Here is a 21460-nt window from a genome sequence, read left to right as displayed (position 1 = left end):
TCTTTGGCATACTAATGGGACGACCGATAGCTGGGGTCCCCTTGATAATTTCAGAGAAGGGCTGGTCACCAAAAAGGCCACATCATGACTACAGGATTGGAACTTCCCAGCCCAAACGGAGGAGAGGAGAGGGGCTGGAGAGATCAATCGCCAATAGGCCGTGATTTAATCAATCACGTCTGTGTAATGAAATCTCCATAAAAACTCCAAAAGGATGAAATCCAGAGAGCTTTCAGGTTGGTGAACAGTGCGAGGTACTGGGAGCGTGGTGTGCTCTTGGAGGGCCTGGAAGCTCTGCGCCTCGTCCCCCCCATACCTCGACCTAGACAACGCCTCCATTTGGCTCTTCCTAAGTTCTACCCATTTGTAATAAACCAGCAATAGTACGTAAGTGCTTTTTGGAGTTCTGAGAGCCTTTCTAGCCAAGTCAGGAACCTGAAAGGGGATGTTTTGGGAACGCCCGGTTGGCAGCCATGTTGGACAGAAGCTTATGGGCACCCAAAACTTGACGACTGGAATCTGAAGCGGGGGGTGGTCTTGTGGGTCTGCGTCCTTACCCTGTGGGGACTGAGCTCTTACTGATGAATCTCAGGATTGAACTGAATTACAGGACATCCCGTTGGTGTCCAGACGGCTGGAGAATTGCTTGGTGCGGAAAACCCACATATTTGGGATCAGAAGTGTTTCGAAGCATAAAAACACTTTCAATTCCTTCTCCCCTCTGGGCCTTCACCCCAGCAGACGCCCCCCACTCCTCAGCATCAGTAGTCATTTCCTCTGCTCCCTTTTATACAGCATCATAGTTTTTGTTTATTCACTGTTAATTTTACTAATAACTAACAATAATGAAAATAGAAAAAGCCCCAGAAAACTAATAAAAATAGAAATAGAAATTTATTTGTGCTCTTTTTCTTTGAGCCTCTGCTTTCCGATTCCCCCCTGGCCTCTCTGCTCTTTCTTCTGACTCTCCTGTTGTTTTCTGCATCTGAGGATCATCTATATTGCTAGGACTAACGGCTCTCCTGACATCCACACCATAGTTTCATCTGCCCACAAGATGTGGCCCAACGTGCCATATTTCCCTTTCCAGTCTGTTTTAAAAATGCACCAACCACCGAGTTACCAAGGTAGACATCTCTGTGTGGTCGTTTACCTCTCCTTTTTGACAAATATCCGAATACAGCCACCATCACCCCGTGGATTGTCCACCAGCTCATTCTGCCATTCCTATCCCCAGGGCCATTTTTCCAAGTCAAGCGTCCAACATCTCTGGCCAAAATAACTACTTGGTGCCCCCAAACTTTCAGTCTGCCATTTTAGCAGACCTTACATCACCACCACCAAAGATGTATCTCATGTCTCCTCTTTTAAAACTCCTGTATGTTTCCCTTACTTATAGAAGGAAATTGATATGCCCAAATATGGCATCCAAGATTCCCTTCATCAACCTCAAAGTCAAGATTTTCACCCGTTTTTTTGTGCCGCCTCCCCTATTTAGTCTACCGTGTTGCTAAAATAGACTTGGGCGTTATTGGTCCCTCTTATTAGACCTCCTTGCCTAGAATTCCCCCAGCTGACTATAGATATGGCTCTGAGATAAAACTCCCTCAAAATACTAACTTATCTTTAAAGCTACTTAAGTGACTTGTGAATATCAGCATCGTTTTATTTCTTACTACAGAAGAAACTAGATGAAGTCTTTTTAAAGCATGGAGGTACAGTCTACCCATACGATCCAGCTACACTTGTTATCAGACACTGTTCTTATTTGGATAAAGCAGTCTTTGTGGAACTTCGGGTAACTGACCTGAAGACTACTGTCTCCCTGCTTCTAAGGGAATAGGAGCTCAGCTGGTTCTTACAAGGCAACCCCCCGATGGTGAACGGTGGCATTAGAGTTAACAAGGATGGACCTCATTTTATGACCTTGATGATGTCTTTATATATGTTTTTAAATTGCAATAGGAAAAAAGTGTTTCATGCCAATAATTCCATGTGGTTAGAGTGGCGTCCCCTACCACCAAAATACTGAGTTTCCTTGTGATAAAACAGAAATAAAAATGGAAGGGTTGTATTATATTATATATATTATATATTATAAAAATATATGTTACATAATTATATGATATGTAGTATATTGTTACACTATTACACACACACACACACACACACACAGATTTATTATTGGAATTTGCTAACGTAATTACGGAGGCCAGGAGGTCTCATGATCTTCCTCCGCGGGCTGGATAGCGGAAAGCCGGGGGTGTAATTCAATCTGAGTCCGAAGGCCTAAGCACTAGGAACGCTGATATCTAAGGGCAGGAGAAGACAGATGTCCAAGTTCAGCTGGAGCAAAAAAACAAATGTGCCTTTCCTTTGCTTTTCTGTTCTATTCAGGCCCTCAACTAATCAGACGAGGCCCACCCACACTGGGGAGGGCTGCCTTCTTTACCAGTGTATTGATTCAAATGCTCATCTCTTTCAGTAACTCCCTCGCAGACACATCTACACCGAATGTTTTACCGACTGTCTGAGCAACCCTTAGCCCAGTCAGATTGACACGTAAAATGAACCATCATGGGCGTAACAGAGTATCCATTCCAAAAGGAATAAGAATCTGTAAAATTTACCAAAAGCACAACCAAACAAATAGAAAGATTAAATTGACTTACTGAATTTCTTTCTTTCACCTAGAAAATTTACCAGTGTTGTTCCTTTCATGTCACTAAGAAAACAATCATAAATTTGTTCTGACCAAATGGCTGTGATTAGGTGAGTCTGTGAAAAGATGTCATTTCACACAGTGGGGCGCAAGGACTGATTGCTCAGTATTTCGTGATCAATAACTCTTTCAGCATCTCCGTCTGCAAAAGGGGAAGTTCCGCAAAATGAGCAGAACTATAGAGGAGGGTGACGAGCTGGTAGCAGGGGCTGGGGAGGCAGAAAACACAAAACTCCTCCAAAACAGACATTTACATTTTAATTTAATATGAGCATGACACTTGTGCACAGATGTTGTTTGAGAATTACCAAAGGACATGGAAGACAGGAGGAGCTTCCTGAAGGCTGGCTTCTGTCAAACTCCCTCTGGCTCTCCACGTTGGCCGTAGACAGCATCGTATATAAATTAGGCAAACCAATTGACCTAACCAAGATCTGATGGGCATAATGTTGAGCATATTGGGGTGAACAAGACCTGGAGGCATTTGGGGAAGGGACTAGGGGAAGGCAACATGACTCCTTGCTGAGAGGAGATGGGCGGAGGGAATGCAAGGTGAATCACTGCAATATGCACCCCACTAAAACAGAGTTGCCAAGGACCAAGACAGATGCCAGGTGAGGGGGAGACAAACAGAACTTCAACTGCTGGTATCCTTGGGACAGAGTCAAAGTGGGCACAACACAGGTAGATAGGCACACCCACTGACCCGAGATGCTTTCCTTTGTAAAACAGGTGTGCGCTCGGAGCGCTCAGGTGCGCTCTGAGTCTACAAATTTAATCTCACCCGGGACAGACAAGGGCAGGAGGTCAAGCAGGTAGATGTAACACCACTGTTCTTAACCAACATAGGAAATACAATTAAGGGCTTTGGTTTAAAACCTCTTTCCTTTTACGTTCGGTAAGCCTGGAAACTACCTAAATGGTAGTTTAGGTGACAATGTCCACAAAACGTTAAGTTCACAAGAAGGAGCAGATAACATCACCTGGGAGGCTAACGTGAGATTGACAGCAGTCAACTGCACTCCAGTGGCTTTGGAGCTATTACAGGACTGTCCCCAAGCACCACCCAAAGACGGGTGGGGGAGGGGGAAGAGTTGCTTTATGTTTTCCTCTGAAATATTACTTCACTACTACAATGATGTCTGCAGGAAGGCTTGAAGAGAGACACCTCTGATCTTTTCTTTTCTAACTAGAATTTATTTCCAATTCTAACTTCAAAGTTTCCAAGGGAAGCATTTGTTAAGAATAGCATTTTGCCATAAAAACTAACCCCTTAATGGTAAGGGAAGTTCAGGGAAATGGAATACAATGTTTTCCACCTGTTGTTAATTTTTACTTACTCATCCAGCCCTTCTCCCTGCTATGGAAGAAGTGACACTTCCCTTCTGGCATAAGGATCCCGCTCTGTACGAGCTCTGAATCTAATTGTGGTATTTGTTTGTTTGGCTTCTGTTTTAGACTATTGATCATTATTTTTGTATTTTTTCTGCTGCCCTTACCATGGTGAAATACTCTCTAGAATTCTCTCCCCCATATCTCAGCAACGTGTATTGTGTTTGGATTATTCCCCTTTGCCACGAATACTGCCAAGTTCTTAGAGACCATCTACATGTTTTGGCCGTGTAGGAAGGGGTTTTGCCCTAACTGGCCCGACTCAGCCAATGGGAATTCTGATTACATGCTCTTAGGCCAACATGTGAAGCTGGTTTGGAAAATTTTTTGGAAATATCAATCCAAGAACATTTCTTTCCTATTTATGTATATCAGTCATTTTGTTTCCTACTGAGAATTATTTATATCATTCAGAATTTCCAGCTACAGAACATGACTTTGAAATCCCGTGGTTTCCAGAAATCTCTCAGAAAGAAAAAGGAGTTGAAATGAACCAGTAATCAGGCGGATGAATTTCATCCTCTGCTCTTTGAAAAGCAAGCATTTTCTTTTTTTTTCTTTCTTACAACCGCTCCTTCTCCCCTCTAACCTGTTCCTATTTCCTATTTTATGATTCTTACAAGTTTACACATGATCAGGATATTGACTGAAAGATGGTCTTAACATACCACACACACACACAGGAAGCTGTCACACACACACACACACACACAGATACATGTGTGTGCGTACACGTAAGGACAGGGACACATATGACAAATATGATTAAGCTAGGGCTTGTCTCTTTGACAAACCTGAACATGAGTGAAGATTCTCCTTCCATCTTACGCTTAAGCCAACTTCAGATGCCACTTAAACCGAGAGGTCATTAATATATCCACTCCCCTACACACGGACTGAGCCCCTGGTAAGTATAAGACACTGTTCTAGAGTCTACGGATGCCACGAGGAATACGTAGACAAGTCTGTCTCATGGAGCTTCCATTAGAAGGAGAAAGTTGGACCATAAACAAATGAACCCATCAGTATCAGATGGAGAGGGGCGTCGTGATTACAACAAAGCAGGGCAATGTGACGATGAAGATTCAGCGGGCTGCGTGACGTGTGTCCTCAGAAATCACCTCTCTGAGCAGTGACGTTTGCACTGAGTCCTGAAGGATGAGAGTACGTGTGTGCGAAGGTATGTTAAAAATACATATATATCCCTTGAAGAAGAGGAGGTGACTCATTTGAGGGCCCTGAGATGGGAACAAGCTTGAGTTGTTCAAGAAACCTCAGGACGTCCGGTGCAATGGGGTGGGATGGACAGTAAGGTAGCAGGGAGGGGCGAGAGAGCACAGACGGGTGATGGGGGCCACCGTACGGGACCTCAAGCTCAGCCAAGGACACACCATTGCAGGTACGAGAAGGCACCCATACCACCTGATTATAATTTTCCACGGCCCACCCTCGCTGCTGTGTGGAGAGAAATACAGAAGGCGTAACGCTGGAGAAGGACGGCCGGCTAGGAAGCTCATGTGATGGGCCAGGCAGACGATGGTTGAGAGCAGAGCAGGTGGGGGGACATAGATCTGAGACATGCTTCAGGAACAGGCTGCTTCCGATGGGGTTTGCAGCTTCAGGAGCTGCAGATCCCGACGCATCTTCTGGGATGCACAGTGGAGAGAGGCAGTAGCATTGTTATGTTTGCCAAATAGGCCACAGGATAAAAGCAGTTGTAGAAAAGGTGGGAATAGAGATAGAAATCTGAGAATCACAAACTTCCGGAATGTTTAAAACTCCAGAATTCGATGCCATTATAAGGGGTGCATGGAGTAAGTGGGGGTCCCAGAGCCATGACCTGTGGTGCTGCAACATTTCCAGTCAGGGGTAGGAGGAAACATACAGAGGGGGGTGGCCAGGTGGGGGCACCCCAGGAAGGGGCAGGCAGTCATGTTCAGTGTTTCAGAGAGAAGGAAAACAAGGCTGGAAGAGTGACCTTAGGGGCTGACACTCGTTGGACATGCCCCAGGAGGCGGTGGAAGGAAGGAGCAGGGATGACATGGGTAAGGAGGGGTTCAGAAGCCTCACGGGAAGGCAGCACGAGGCGGAGGAGTAACTGGAGGTCCCCAAGGGATCCGAAGATAAGGTTTGTTTTGCTTTGTACATGGTGCGATATCAAGGCATGTTTATTTATACGCCTCACCTGTCAACATTTTTCATATCATGTTTGGGTCTCTTTTTGCAGATCCTCGTAGCTTAAAATACATCGGTGGTGATAAACATTGGTTTTAATGTGTATTTCAAACAGAAAGTAGAGTGTTGCAGTCCATTCAAGAAGGAAGTCATAGTACCAATCATACTATTATTTTTCTCAAACCTTTCAGAAGTGATTGAAATCAATTCGAAATTAATCTCCCCTCTTTTTTTGGGTGGGGGGGGCCTGGGTGGAGATCATGGAGGTGTGTTTAATTTTTCAGGAAGGTCATACAGGCAGAAGCATTCACCTAATTTAGGTAGCTGGGTAATATTTTTACAAAGTATTGATGTAGTTATCTTCCCCCCTCCCCCCGCCTTACAGTCAACTGACACTTTTTCTTGTACTGAGTCTGAAAAGGTCTTGCCAGAAGGAACGATGGTGAATCCAACCACACGGAGGTAGAGGTGAGGAAGAGCGGGGCAATGAACAAGCAGGTCGTCACCCACATGCTCCGGGCACACTGTGGACAAGCTGAAGTTTAATTCACCCTTCTCTTATTTCCTACTTAAAATCCAAAGAACAAGTGCAAAATACAGTAGAAATTTAGAGAATAAGGAGTAGAAAACTTTGATTTCTATGGTAGTCAATGGGAATGTGTCTCCTTATTTAAGAAAGAAATCGGCCTTGGGCCAATGAACTGCAGTTTAAACACAGTCCCAAACTATATAGGTGGCCTGTTAATTTAATTGCAGAATGCTAATTTGGTTTAAAGAAAAATCTATAATCATTCCTTGGCCGACTTGGTCTCATGCCTGCTCTAGTCCAGAAGGTCATGTTGGTTTGGGATGAAAGTCAGCTTTGGGAAGATGCTGAGACCCAGATTCTCAAAGCCTGGCCTCCACAGAGGTCTGGGGTTTCCATATTGAAGACGTCGTTTGAGACCCATGTGTTCCATTCTTAGATCTAAACCTTTCGATTGATTAATGTCTTATGGAAAATTTTGAGTCTCGGTCGCTAGCTTGCAAAATGCGAAGATGTCACGCCTCCTTAGCGGTAATATGTAATAACCTTAAAATAATGGAATAAAATGTGTGCATGATAATCTGGAGTAATTTCAAACTGCTTCATGTGTCCTGTCAACAAAGTTTTCTGCAATAATACACATTTGCGATGCAAGACGGTCAATGAGCTCCTCGGTCTTTACTTGGTGTAAATAGTGAACAGGACTGTGCACGTGGCCTTGAGGCATGGCCTGGGAGCTAGTGTTTCAGAACCAGCTCTGCGGGTTTCTGGGGGCTCAGTCGGTGAAACGTCTGCCTTCAGCTCAGGTCATGATCTCAGGGTCCTGGGATCGAGTCCTGCCTTGGGCTCCCTGCTCAGTGGGAAGTCCGCTTCTCCCTCTGCCTCTGCAGCTCCCCCTGCTGTGCTCACGTGCTCTCTCAAATAAATAAATAAAATCTTAAAAAAAAAAAAAACAGCTCTGGGGGTGGTGAGAGATCCCTCATTGTACTGTTTGCCCATTTCTACAACGTAAGGCTCCCACGATGGCCAATTTCAGGCTGCCAGGTCCACACTCTCCACGTGAACACAGATTTGCTCATCACGCCGGTAGTGGGTCCTTCAGAGTCCGTGGGGCCAGTTCAGCCGCTGGTTGAGGCGAGAGGCTGGGTGGACAGGGGTGGTCACCAAAGAAATCAGACCCGTCCTCACATGCCAACAAAGTCAAGAATATCTTACTGAGCAAGATCATTCAAACGGTGCTTTGTTTTCTTTTAAAAACAGGGTTTATTTATTTATTTATTTATTTATTAAAGATTTTATTTATTTATTTGACAGAGATAGAGACAGCCAGCGAGAGAGGGAACACAAGCAGGGGGAGTGGGAGAGGAAGAAGCAGGCTCCCAGCGGAGGAGCCTGATGTGGGGCTGGATCCCAGAACGCCGGGATCACGCCCTGAGCCGAAGGCAGATGCTTAACTGCTGTGCCACCCAGGTGCCCCAGGTTTTTTTTAAGATTTTATTTATTTATCTGAGAGAGAGAACAAAAGCTGGGGGAGGGACAGAGGCAGAGGGAGAAGCAGACTCCCTGCTGAGCAGGGAGCCCGATGTGGGACTCGGTCCCAGGACCCCGGGATCATGACCTGAGCAGAAGGCAGAAGCTTAACAACTGAGCCCCCCAGGCATCCCCAAAACCAGGGGTTTTTTTTTGTTTTTTTTAAAGATTTTATTTATTAATTTGTCATAAAGAAACAGCCAGCCAGAGAGGGAGCACAAGCAGGGGGAGTGGGAGAGGAAGAAGCAGGCTCCCAGCGGAGGAGCCTGACGTGGGGCTCGATCCCAGAGCACCGGGATGACGCCCTGAGCCGAAGGCAGACACTTAACGACTGCACCCCCCAGGCGCCCCCCAAAACCAGGTTTTTATCATGACTGGTGTGCACACGGAAGTCCATCAGAAGAATGCAGGGGAAAATGAGCCCACACTGACTGGAGAGCATTTTTAGATGTGAGAGAAAGCTCTGTGTGTGTGTGTGTGTGATTAAGCAAATTTAGCATAAAAGCGGTTGATAATTCCTGGAATATAAATCTTAGTTGTTCCGTTCAGACACGAACTTCTGCTATAACCTTTCTCCAGCAGTAGATCGTGTCAATACGACTTCCCTCGTCTTCTTCAGAAAATGGTTGCAATAATATCACAAACCCGGGGCATCTTAGCTTCTACAGGGTCGGTAGGAGATTTTCCGTAACCTGTGCCTCCAGGACACAAAAATTGACAAGGGCCAGGCACACGTAAATAGGGCTTATTTGCAAGGATTTCCACCCACCAGGACCCACCGACCCTTCTGTGCTGTTCTGAATCGGAATCCACATCTTAGAGTTAACCCTTCTCAGACCTAACCTCTGAGCCTCATTTTCTTGCGTTTAATTAATTCCCTCGGTCTTGCCTTAAATGACGTAATTATCCGGTCACCTTTACGTATAGTTAAAGCTCCTGAAAGACCTGATTACTTCAGACCCCAGTAATTCACAAACTCTGATCAATCCAACAAGGCCTGGGCGGCAAAAATAATTAGATAAGCCAATGCAGGGGAAACAGGATCGCGGCTGCATTACTGAGCCCGTGGAGGGAAATTGCGTGTGAGTGCTTGGGAAGCCTTCGTTACAGATCTTCCAGAAGTATGGGGCCTTCTACAAAACAGGCCCGCGGCAGACATCTGAGCGGGCTTCAGGCCCTTGACAGAATGGAGAGGCCCTTTGAAGAACTCTGGAGAGCATGGCTCAGGAATCGGGCAGAGGGCTGGGGAGCTGGGGGCTGGGAGACACTGAAGGTCATCACAGTGCATTTACCAAAGCGTGTCTTCCTTACTCAGGCCTTTTATGACTCATGCAATGACTCCACTTCTCATTATTTCATCCTGTGTTTTGTTGGGTTCCTTCAGGCCCTTAGCCATTATTCACTGGCTGCCCACTCTGGGCTAGGCTCCGAGGGTAGGGTAAAAAAGACAAACTCTACGCAGTTCTTTCATTTAATTTTTAAACAATTAGATCATGTTTAGCACCAGCAGGCACAGTTTTAAGCACATGACAAATAGTGACTCATCTGAATTTACATTCCTCAGTGAACTCGCAGTTTGGTGCAGAAGAAGACAGTTCATCATAAAGGAGAATCGACGCAATGCCTCCGAGGGGAGCCTCACAGCAGCTCGGAGAGTCTGGGGTCACCCCGGAAAGTGCCCTAAAGGATAAGGGGGAGTTCAGTGAGGAACTGAGGCCATTTACAAAGCAAGGAGTGGGGGCGGGGGTGAGGCCAGAGACCCAGGCAGGGGCGCCTTGCGTCCTCAAACTCATCAGTACTCACGAAGGAAGACAGGAAGATCTTGGGTTTCAAGCCCTCATTTCATGGCTGGGAGGAAGCTGTATCGAAAAGCAGAAGCAGCAAGCATTCAGTTCGCTGTCCCTTACAGAAACCCGGGAGAGAGGAGACGGGTGTGCTGAGAGTTTAAACACTTACTCCGATGGCGTGTGGAAAGGAGTATGTTCCAGGTTCAGAGGCTAACTCTTTGCAGTTCCAGAGACTACCTAAGAAACGACTGGATCACAGTAGAAGATTTTGTTTTTTACACAAGAGCAACATAAAACGTATAAAGCTATGCATTTTATAGGGTTTATTCAATAACGGATCATTCAGCGCCTACTTTGTGCTGGGCCCTGCCCAGGCACTGGGGCTCTCGCAGCAAACACACGTCTGTCCCCATGACCTGGTCTTCCAGCGGGAGGGGAGCTGACCTCTGCCGCAATAAGCCGCAGAGACGCAGCATGTGCTAGGAGGTGATGGAGCTGGCTGAGGCATGCGGGGCGTGGTACTGTCCCTTACACGGGATGCTCAGCAAGGGCCTTTGGGGGGGGGGGGGTTCTGGGGCTCAGCTCAGCAGGTGGTAGGGGGCTCTGCACAGAAGATGTGGGAGACCAGGGAGGAGGGGAACCAGCCCACAGGAGAGACGTAGGGTCTGGGGTAGGGATGCAAGGGCCTTTGCTATTTCTATAAGGATTTTAAGCCTGAATGGAAGTCAGTGGAAGGTTTGGACAGGGAGTGGCTTGATCTACTTTCGATTTGTATTGGAGGGCACTTGTCTGCCTGCTATTCTGAGTGTTGGCTCAAGGGGCAAGAGCAGAGCGAGACACAGTGAAGAACCGCAGCCATCCAGGTGGGCGATGGCAGACTTGGACCAGAGCGGTGGGAGCATGGTCAGGCCGCAGACACAGTCCCGAAGTAGCATCAGCCGATCTGGGCTTCATGTGGGATCGCAGCTGGGAGAAGCCTCAGGTTTTTGACTGGAGCAATGGTAAGGGTCAGGCTTCCGGTGGCTGAGGTCGGAAACAGATTGTGTTTTTAGGGTGTCACGGCAGACTCTAGGGTGGCCCCATGATCACCATTTCCTGGCATTCACACCATGTGCCATTCTCTCCCCTGCAGTGTAGACGGGACAGATAAGTTTCTTCTAACCAACAGAATACGGCCACATTGTCATGTAGGCAATGATGTGTGCACAATGATGTCACACAAGACTGTAACTTGTGCTGTTAGAAGATGCCTTCTCTTGTTGGCCCTGAAGAAGCAAGGTGCTGTGAGCGGCCATATGGCATGGCCCTGAGGGCAGCCACCAGCTGACAGATGGCAAAAAATGGAGACCCTCGGTCCAGAACTCTGGAAAGAGCCGAATGCTGCCAACAGCCAGGTGAGATGGGGGCCTCAGGTGAGCAAACAAGTGGATGAGAACCCAGCCAATCTGCCTGCAGACTTCTGATCCACACATGCTGAGATCATGTGTCTCGTTTTAAACCACTGAATTGGTGGGACAAATAGAAAAACCTTCAGAAAGAATAATAAATTGGTGGTAATAGGCCACAGACACATCAGGAGAAGGGCTGATTTTGTCTGGAACACATCTGGCTTGAGATGGAAATGAGAGTAGATAAATTGGTATAAGAACCTGGATTCAGGGGCGCCTGGGTGGCACAGCGGTTAGGCGCCTGCCTTCGGCTCAGGGCGTGATCCCGGAGTTCTGGGATCGAGCCCCACATCAGGCTCCTCCGCTGTGAGCCTGCTTCTTCCTCTCCCACTCCCCCTGCTTGTGTTCCCTCTCTCGCTGGCTGTCTCTATCTCTGTCAAATAAATAAATAAAATCTTTAAAAAAAAAAAAAAAGAACCTGGATTCAGGAGAGGGGGCCAGGCTGGCGGTTTCCAGGTAGCCTTCATCAGCTCTGGAAGGTACCAAACGCTGGCCTTGTCCCTGGGTCCTCCCACGGGCTTCTGCCCACCTGTCTCCTAACCCGTTCTAAACACAACAGTCAGACTGGACTAGGGCCCACCCGTAGGACCTCATTTTAACTTACCTTCCTCTTTAAAGACCTGATTTCCAAATATAGTCACATTCTGAGATCCGGGGGTTAGGGCTTCAACACATGAATTTGAAGGGAACACGGTTCAGGCCCTAACAGCCACCAACAGCGCAGCTGAGATCCCAACTGACAGCCAGCATCAGCCATACCCTGTGAGAAAGGAGCGGAGGGCCTGCAGGTGACCCTGGCCTGGCGTCGGGCCACCACTCCCAGACCCCCACACCGAGGACCAGAGGGGAGCTGGCCGCTCTGTGCTATGTCAAGTCCTGGCCCACAGAATACATGGGCATGGGACACGTGCTTTACCCACGGTGTTCTGGGGTCCCTGGTAGCTTGCTCCTGACAGTGGGAACTGAAATACATTCAGGGACAGGGTCGTGCATCGTCCAATCTGTGTGTCTACCGGATGCACATTCTATGGTTTGCAAACGGAGAATGCCAGACCTCCAGCTGCGAAGTGGTGATGGGAATTTGAACCCGGGCTGGCTGACCCCCCTGGGCTCCCTGGGGGGAGGTCTGGGATGACGCACGACACTTGGTACCAGTGATGGAGCTTCTTTCCCCAGGCCAGTCCTGGGCTTCCCTGGATTCAATGTAGAGTGAGTGTCCCTGCCCTGCCTGCCTGGCCAGCTCACAGGATGCCTGACGGGCTCAGGACGCCCACCGAGGTCGTGGCCCATGGCTGATGGGCACACGCAGGGCACACGCTCCGGCAGCAGCCAGAGACCCCGGAACAGCAACTCCTTAGCACCTGCGAGGCTTCCTGGCACGCTGGCTGCCCCTCCAGAGGCGCATGCAGATTTGGAGAGGCCTGGGGAGCCCTGAGTGCAGGAGGCCGAGGACATGCTTCGGGAGCCACGTGCAGCTGGTGCGGGCAGGCGCCCACCCTCTACAGCCCTACGGAGAGCTGCTGTCTCCTGACCAGATTTCCCAACCCAATGGGCTATGGCCAGGGCTTACTGGTCAAAAGGAACAAGGCCACTCCCCAGGCTTTTTATTCCAAGAGTGGGTTTCTAGTGATGTGAGTGGCTGCAAGACGCAAGGGGGAACCCAGCTCAAGTTTATTTTTAACCATGCTAGCCTGCTGCCCTGTTTTTTGTTTTTCTTTTTAAGAAAAATGGATCAAGCATCTTTCCCCTTTTCTCTCTCCCTCTCCAAAACATCTGAAGGGTATACGACTTCTATTCTGGCGCTCCCTCTCGAGGAAAAACAGTTTTCTTTTCACCGACTGCAGCGGCAAACCCGAGTCAGGTACACAGGTCCCCATCTCCGCGTCCGTCACTGGTGGGCACCTTCCCAACAGGAACAGCAGCGGCGGGGCAGACCCTCCATAGGGTTACTACCCCATGCCCCCCCAACCACAGTTGTCATGTCCACTTAGCTGGGGGGTCTCAGCTCCCTCCTCGGCAGCCCCTCCCACTGCTGTTGCTTTCCTGGGCTCTGTATTTGAAGCACTGACCGTGCAGGCACAGGAAAGGACCACCTTCAATCATATAATCCTTTATTCTGCCCCGTTTTTAGAGCCTCCAGTCGGAGTCTGACCTACCTTACAGAGCAAACCAGCCACCGGCACACACGGACCGAGACAAATTGATTTTTCTGGCTTTGTTGATGTCAAGAGGGATATATTGCAATGATTAATAATTTATCTGATAAAAGCTTTCATTGTTGTCTTTGTTACACTGGAGATTCCAAGATTTTACTCTTCCAGGTTTGAGCACTAACTGGGGAGGAGTTCACACTAAGAACTTGGGCAAAAACCCACAGTAGAAGATCATGGTCATCTTTCTACGCGTCCCCAAAGAAGAGCCTCGGAAGTCTGGACTGAAGTATACGACAAATTAGATATTTTAAACTATTTTTCTCTGTACTTTCTTATCTAGTTTCCCCACTGATTCACTACCTCTGCCACATGCCTTATCTGGTTTCCATTAGATGGGTAGGCAAATTAGACCTTGAGTTGTTTCTCCAGGATGCGGGGAATTAGAGAATCACATAAAAGTAAACACCCGCTTCTAGGGGAGAGGGCTGGAATTTAGCCGGAATGTCTGCCGTCCTACTCTTCGTTCTTGAAAGGGCTTTAGTTCAGGAAGACAAATATGGTGGAATCAGACGACAGCCCCCCCTGCATCCATCCCAGGAGAAACTCCAACAGATCAAGACCATTACAGAAGAGAAGAGATCTCTACATGGTAAAAATCTCAAGTGTTTCCACTGAGATTGTTGCAGGTCTGTGGGTAAGCTGCACAGCACATGGAGGAAGTCACCGTCCGGCATTTAGAGGACGTGGAGGCACCTGTTTTGCAAACCTGTATCCTTGACTATGTTCTCATCCTAGAAATTCAGAGCCAGGACAGGCCTTCTGAAAGCACAGAGGTCAAGGAATCAAGGTGCCCCACACAGCCACACGAGCATGCTCAGAGGCAAAGCATGAACCAGCAAGGATGCGGGGGCTGGTTTCAGGTGATCTCATTTACAGGTCACAATTATGGTCAAACTATAGCCTAGAAACTGGTCTGTTGATTTTGAGTCAAAAGTAAGTTCTGTCAATATAGAATTAAATGGTCACATACTTATAACATCTCCAAAGATGGAAATAATACGTGCTTGGGTGTAGGTGTACCAGATGTACGTGTGGTCTCCTTTTCAGGCGCTCCTTCCTGTTCGTACGTCTATCAGGGAAACACACCTCGTGTTGCTAAATCACAGCTTGAGAAACTACCCTGTCGTGTAAATAACCCATTGTGTATCAGCGAGGACGGTCAAACCCTAAACTCACTTGTGCTCCTTATTAGCTGTTCACAATATCTGTACAAGGTAGAGTCCGAGTCCTGGCTTGATCATGTCCTAATTACATGCCCTTGAGCAAATCAATTCCTCTCTGGGCTCCAGTGCCGTCATCTATAAACTGAGAAAGCAGTATGATCATGCGCCTCAAACGTGAAAGCGAGGAAGCAGTCTATAACATGTGCCTCGTGCTGGGGCTGTGTTGGGCACGCGGGTAGTCTTGCATGCGTCCTGCTTGCCATTGTCATCATTATTTAACAGGTGGAGACACAGAGGGTAACTCCAAAGTCCATTTCAATTCTTCAAACTTGACCTCAGTCGTGGAGAGGCTCTGTGACCTTGCTGGGTTCACACGGCCAGTGAGTGACACAGGCCATTCTAGAGCACGATGCTCGTGTCCCCACAGTCCTGCTTTCTCTACATCATTTCCAAGCCAGAGGACTTGCCCTGACTGAGTTTAAGACTTACTAGAAAGCGCAGTAATCAAGACAGTGTGATGCGGACGTGAAGATGGAAATGTGGATAATGAAACACAATGGAGAAGTTAGAAATAGACATATATATATATATATATGTAGCCATTTGATTTTTGACAGAAGTGCTAAATTAATTCAACGGAGAAAGATGGTATTTCCAACGAGTTGCGCTGGAATAGCTATATAATCCAATGGAAAAGAAAACTCAACTCACTTCACATTACACACAAATGAGCCATGAGACCAAACATAAAATCTGAAGTCGTTGAACTCCAGAAAGCAAACATAGGAGGAAACCTTTGTTCTCATGCAATCCTAGGCAAAGATCTCATGGATAGGATACAAGGGAATAAACCATAAACTTTAAAAATGGGTGCGTTGCACTTCACCAAGATTTTAAAACTCTGCATTAGTAAGACAATGAAAGCACAGGCACAGATTGGGGAAAATACTTATAATAGACATATCTGGCATTTAGAAAAGAGAGTTGATCGAAGCCTTCAGCCCAAGAAGGGTGGTCCAGAAGCACTTGAAGATGCGCGACACCATGAGCCATCGGACAATCACAGATTGAAACCACAGCGGGATTCCATTCACCTATTAGAGCACCCATCAAACCAGAAAACGAGCAAGAACCTCACGGTACAAGTGCAGTGGGAGATGCGGGGCAACTGGAACCCTCCCACGTTTGAAGGCAAACGGCAAGCCACTTTGGAAAATAGTTTGGAAGTTTTTTATAAAACTAAACATACACTTATCGTTTAAGTTAAACATAGCCTTTCTCAAGCATAACAGCCCCAAATGGGAGACAACTGAAATATCCATCAAATTGTGAATGCATGAACAAATTGTGATTTATCTCTATAGTGGGATACCACTCGTTAAGGGAAATAAGCAACGAACAAACAATTGGTAACATGCAAAATCATGGGTGGATCCCAAAATATTTAACCCAGTGAAAGAAGCCATATGCAGAAGACCACGCCCAAGGTAGGATTTATTTTTGTGAAATTGTAGCTGAGCCAATTCATCTGAAAGGATGGACAGCAAGTGGGTGGTAGCCAGGATCCACGTAGGGAAGAGGACAGAGAAACTGCAAAGAAGCACAGGGTACCTTGACAGGTAATGGAAATGTTCTAGATCTTGACCAGACTGACGACCCAAAATGGGTGCATTTTATGGTATGTAAATGACACATCAATAAAACTGACTTTTAAAGTTGGGGGCTAAGTCTGAGAGCTCTTAGGAGCAGAGAGTTCTCATTCTTAGGGCAGAGACTCCCCTTGGTGTTTTACGTATGTTAAACCATCGATGGTGGCAAGACAAATCAGTAGGCATGACCGCATTTATAACTGTAGAGAAGTAAACTGAGGCCCAGTGAGTACAGAGCTTGTCCAGGGCCAATGGGCCAGGATGCAGTAGCACAGAGATGTTTTCATCGTTAGTTCTGACTGCAGAGCTCCCCAAAGCTGAGCAGGGGCGATTTCCTGCTGGTTGTTTGCAAGGGCACAGAGGTAGAAGCCCAAGGAGGAAGTCACGTGAGCATCAGATATCCGTCCCAGTTTTCTGGAAGGATGTGAACGTCGGTGTGTGTGCATACATGTGCTGAAACATAGATATTACATAAATAGATATGCTGTTAGTCCATTACCAGCAAGCCACCAACAATCGAGCCAAGTAGAGAATTCTGTGAAGCAGAATTTCCCAGGCGGACTTCTGGAATCCCTTTATTTCAAGGCATACCTTTAGCTGCATCTCCAGTACTGTCCTCAGTCAGCAGGACGGACAGTACTTCAATCGTACAGAATCTTAGAGCTGAAATACTCCTTAGGGATATGTATTTAAAAAATCAAAATATGAAAGAATAAGAAAATGTTGAACACAGGGCATAAGGAGTGCACATCGGCCTATGACCCAGACTGGCCACTTCCCAGAACGGTGCCACACTGGAAACTCCCTCTTACTTTCTTTTACTTTCTTTTCTGATGCGTTTTAGAACAAATCACAGACATCACGCTTCCACACATGCTTCCATACCTATCTCTGAAAAGGAGGACTTTCGAACACAATGCTATTTTTATACCTAACAAAATTAGCAATAATTCCTGGGTGAGAGCTGACAGAGAATCCATATTCCAGGTTCAAGGGTGGCCTGGACAATGTTTTATTAGAGTTTCTCCTGCACACCCCACGTGTTCACTGGTTGCCGTGGTTCTCTGGTTCCTTCCACCTTCCACCAGCCCCCTTTCTTCTTCCCGGGGCACTGACATGTTGAGGAAACAGATGAGCTGTCCTGGGAAAGCCCACACTCCACATTGGTCTGTTTGTTTCCTCGAGGTGGATATTAATTGTCCCTTGGCCCCAATATTCCCATAAACTCAAGTCACTCTAAGGCCTTCATCAGATTGAGGTTCACTGTCTTGGTCAGAATAGGTCATACCTGATGCCACATGCTGTGTCTTGACTTCATCGGGAGTTACAGGGTCTGTCCTTGAAATACTGAATTAGTCAGAAACCCTCTTCGCTAATTGCTCCTATCCAATTGCTGGACTACAGAGAGTTTAGGTCTTAAGTGTCTGCTCAAGCACTCGGGCAAGTGGAGCTCCCAGTGCCGGGAGCCGAGCATTCTCCACCATGCGGAAACACGAGGTCCTGTCCTTTACCAAGATGCACTTCACATGCTGCCTTTCACACTTTTGACCCTGAGCTGTCCACTCCAGAGGGCATCCACTTCTCCTAATGAGCAGGCGAAAAGACAAGCTGGGTAATAATCATTTCTAATTGGAGACAGATCCAACAGATTGATTCATTATTTCCAAGTATGGCTATCAATGTTCTGCATGGCGCTCCTATTAAACTAATATCCTAAATGTCTGTACAGTAGTTGCTGTCAGATTAGCTTAGTCCCAAATTAGCAGCCTCGGTCTCCTCCCCACAAAATCAGCTGGGGGTGGAGGAACGAGGTTATAAGCAAATGTGTAGATAACACTATCCATCCTCTCCTCCATTTGGGTATCCTTGACCAAGGCCTCCTACCTCCCACACCTTAAGTTTTCAACAGGAAAAATCCCCCCATCTCTCGGATCCCTCTAAAGGCCATATTTTCAGGCTAGCCTTCTCCATGCTACTGACAGTAGACTATGTTCTGCCCTAATTATTCCCACTAAAGTGTTAGAGACTGACTGTGCTGTTTCCTTAACAGGGAAAGAGAAAAGGCACAAATGAATGACACTAAGTAGCTGGTTTTCAGTCATCTATAGGAAACATTTTGCTGGAGGTGGGCTTTGTGGTAGAACTGCCTGTCACCCAGCCAATGGCCATTTTACCTCCCCCATTACTCATAAAGGACATGGTTTATTTGGGACAGCAAAGCACTCAATTCAAAGACTATATACTCCGCCTTCCTAGGGTTGATGTTAGCCACAGTTTCAGGTTTGCCTGCAATAGTATCTTTTCCAGCCTGATAAGCTGATGCAATTATCAATAATGTTGCACGTGGCACTTTCGAAAGCGTCCCAGTTTGGACAATGAAAATATATGGCCACCGTAAGTCATAGTGACCAAGAGATGCAAGAGGAAGTCTTGGGTGCAGCTTCTGGAAGACTCATCACGGGTGTCCGATTCACATTGGATGTCCATTTTTGTGTACTCCCGACCTCCAGAAAGGAAGGTCTGTGCTCTAGTAGCCTTTTCAGACCGTGGAGTGGCCTTGAGGATGGAGCAGAAAGCCCAGAGATGGGCCGTAATGAGCCTGATGCTGCCAGGCAGGTCTAGGGTAATTATTCCTGAAGCGCTGCCCCTTTTCTTTGCTCTGCTGCCAACCCATGATCCCTTTCTTCGTTAATGAGCAGACCAAGGTCAACTCTAGGTGACTCTCTTCTTTTTTTTTTCAGTTTTATGGTTTTATTAGCGCAAATACGATGTACACCTAAGCTGCCTATTCATTTTCTTCACTGCTCAGGCTGGCATTGGGATTGGTGACTCTGATGGCCCCCTGCGCTGCTCTTTCCACAATGGCTTTGCGGTTCTTGAAGGAGACGTTGGGAGTAATCTCTGCACAGTGAGATTTGTTGTACATTAACAGCACTTCAAGCTCCTTGACATTGTGGACTAGGAACTTCTAGAAGCCACCAGCCAGCACGTGCTTGGTTTCTTGTTGCCCCCATAACCAATGCTGGGCATCAAGATCTGGTCCTTGAGTCTTCTGCCTGCCCTACTGTAAATGCCTCTGGGTTTCTGCCAGTTGAGCTTAATTTTGACATACTGGTCTGACTGGTGCAGGATGAACTTCTTGGTCCTCTCTCTAATGATCTCGGGCTTCACCAGAGGTCTGAGAGTGGCTGTGATGACGAGCAGAAGGTGTGGCTGCCGCGTCCGCAGCCAGCGCTGAGGGAGAGAGGTCTGGTATCTTTCTAAGGTGTCCCCTACTCCAAGCTGAGCTACACTCCACACAGTCCCCTTCCGTGCCTGCTTCTGGGTAGGACGGGCCACTAGGGAGATTCCTGTGTGGAATCTGAAGGAGAGGTAAGCCGAATATGGGAATATTGGGGCAAAGGAACAATTAAAGTCCACAAACAGAGATAGCTAGAGTGTGGGGCTTTTCCAGGACAACTCACCGGGTTTCTCCAACCTGTTAGTGCCATGAAAAGAAAAAAGGAGGGATGAAGTGGTGAATGGTCTACATTAAAGGAGACTAGGAGGACATGTCATCAGATGATGCGGAGAGGTCATTTTGGCTGCAAGATGGAGAATGCCCTCAGGGAGGGTAAGACTGGAAGCAGAGAGACCTCTCCAGCATCCCTTCTAGCAACCCAAGAGAAAAGATGAGGTTCGAACAAGAGTTGGGAAGTCTAGGATGTCGGGTGACCTTCTGAGAGTGAGGATGCCTGCCCTGTCCACCCAGTCTCTGGACCTCAGGTCTGCAGAGGGTGTCTCACGCTGATTCGATAGACCCTGCCTCTCTTGAGAGATTTGAACCTAAATTTCTCCAAACACAATCCACCTGATACTAAACTATCATAGCTCCATGCCATTCTGGTCTCCCTACCTGGCCCGAGTAAACACCTCATCTGCCCCAGAGACCGCCAAGCTCCTCCTTACCTCCTGCCTTGTCCAGTCCTTATTTACTGTGGTAGACGCAGAGTTGCCACACCCGGATGCCCCTTCCAGGAAAGGGTGGTACCAACAGACAGCTGCCGACTCACCATTTCATCCCAGTCCAGGACGCACGGCAGTCTCACTCCCGGCCCCCGCTCCTTTCCTTCACAGGCGCTGACACCTCATACACACTGTGCACTCCAAATGCTGTCTCAGCGTTGGGTCCCAGGGAGCCTGACCTGGGACAGCCCGAGCAATGCAGGTGTCAAGCCACGGGCAAGCACACAATGCTTGAACCGCTCCTCACACACAGCTCATCACTCCATGTGCTCCAGACTAGATTCTGAATGATGTATTCATTCCAATAAGGTTCAATAGACCAACCTTCTACTCAATTCTATTCTTCAGTGAATGTGGTGTTAGGACTACCTGTTTGTGTCCCTGCCAATATCCACATTGACACCTAGAGTGATGCTCTCAGGAGATGGGACTTTGCAGGGATGACGAGGTCTTAAGGGTGGAGCCCCCATGATGGGATGAGTGTCCTTATAAAACAGACCCCAGGAAGCCCCCTCGCCCCTTCCCCCATGTGAGGACACAGCAAGAAGTCAGCGGGGTTTGAACCAGAAAGTGTGTTCTTGCCAGACATGACATCTGCAGGTGCCTGGACTGTGGACCTCCAGGCTCCCGAGCTGTGAGACATCAGTGCCCCCAGTGTCTGGTACTTTCTCATGCCTTCCTGAATGGAGCGGGCCAGGAAGTAACTCAAGATGAGTAGTGAGTTACAATGATCCCTGCACTGCCACACCTTACAGATTCAGCTCTATGTGAGTGGTCACAAATGTGAAAACATCATAAAATATCTTTAATTATCCACCATACGTGCATGCTTAGGAATAAATTAAAGTAA

General features: G+C 47.4%; 1 pseudogene; it reads right to left on the bottom strand.

Annotated features, from left to right (window-relative positions):
* Positions 1-19390: 19390 nt before the first annotated feature.
* Positions 19391-21080, bottom strand: LOC130542174 (60S ribosomal protein L32-like; annotated as a pseudogene).
* Positions 21081-21460: the final 380 nt, after the last annotated feature.

Source organism: Ursus arctos, unplaced genomic scaffold, assembly GCF_023065955.2.
Source record: "Ursus arctos isolate Adak ecotype North America unplaced genomic scaffold, UrsArc2.0 scaffold_30, whole genome shotgun sequence".
Taxonomy (NCBI): Eukaryota; Metazoa; Chordata; class Mammalia; order Carnivora; family Ursidae; genus Ursus; species Ursus arctos.
Note: the sequence above shows the minus strand (reverse complement) of the source record. Positions and strands in the feature narration are given on the sequence as shown.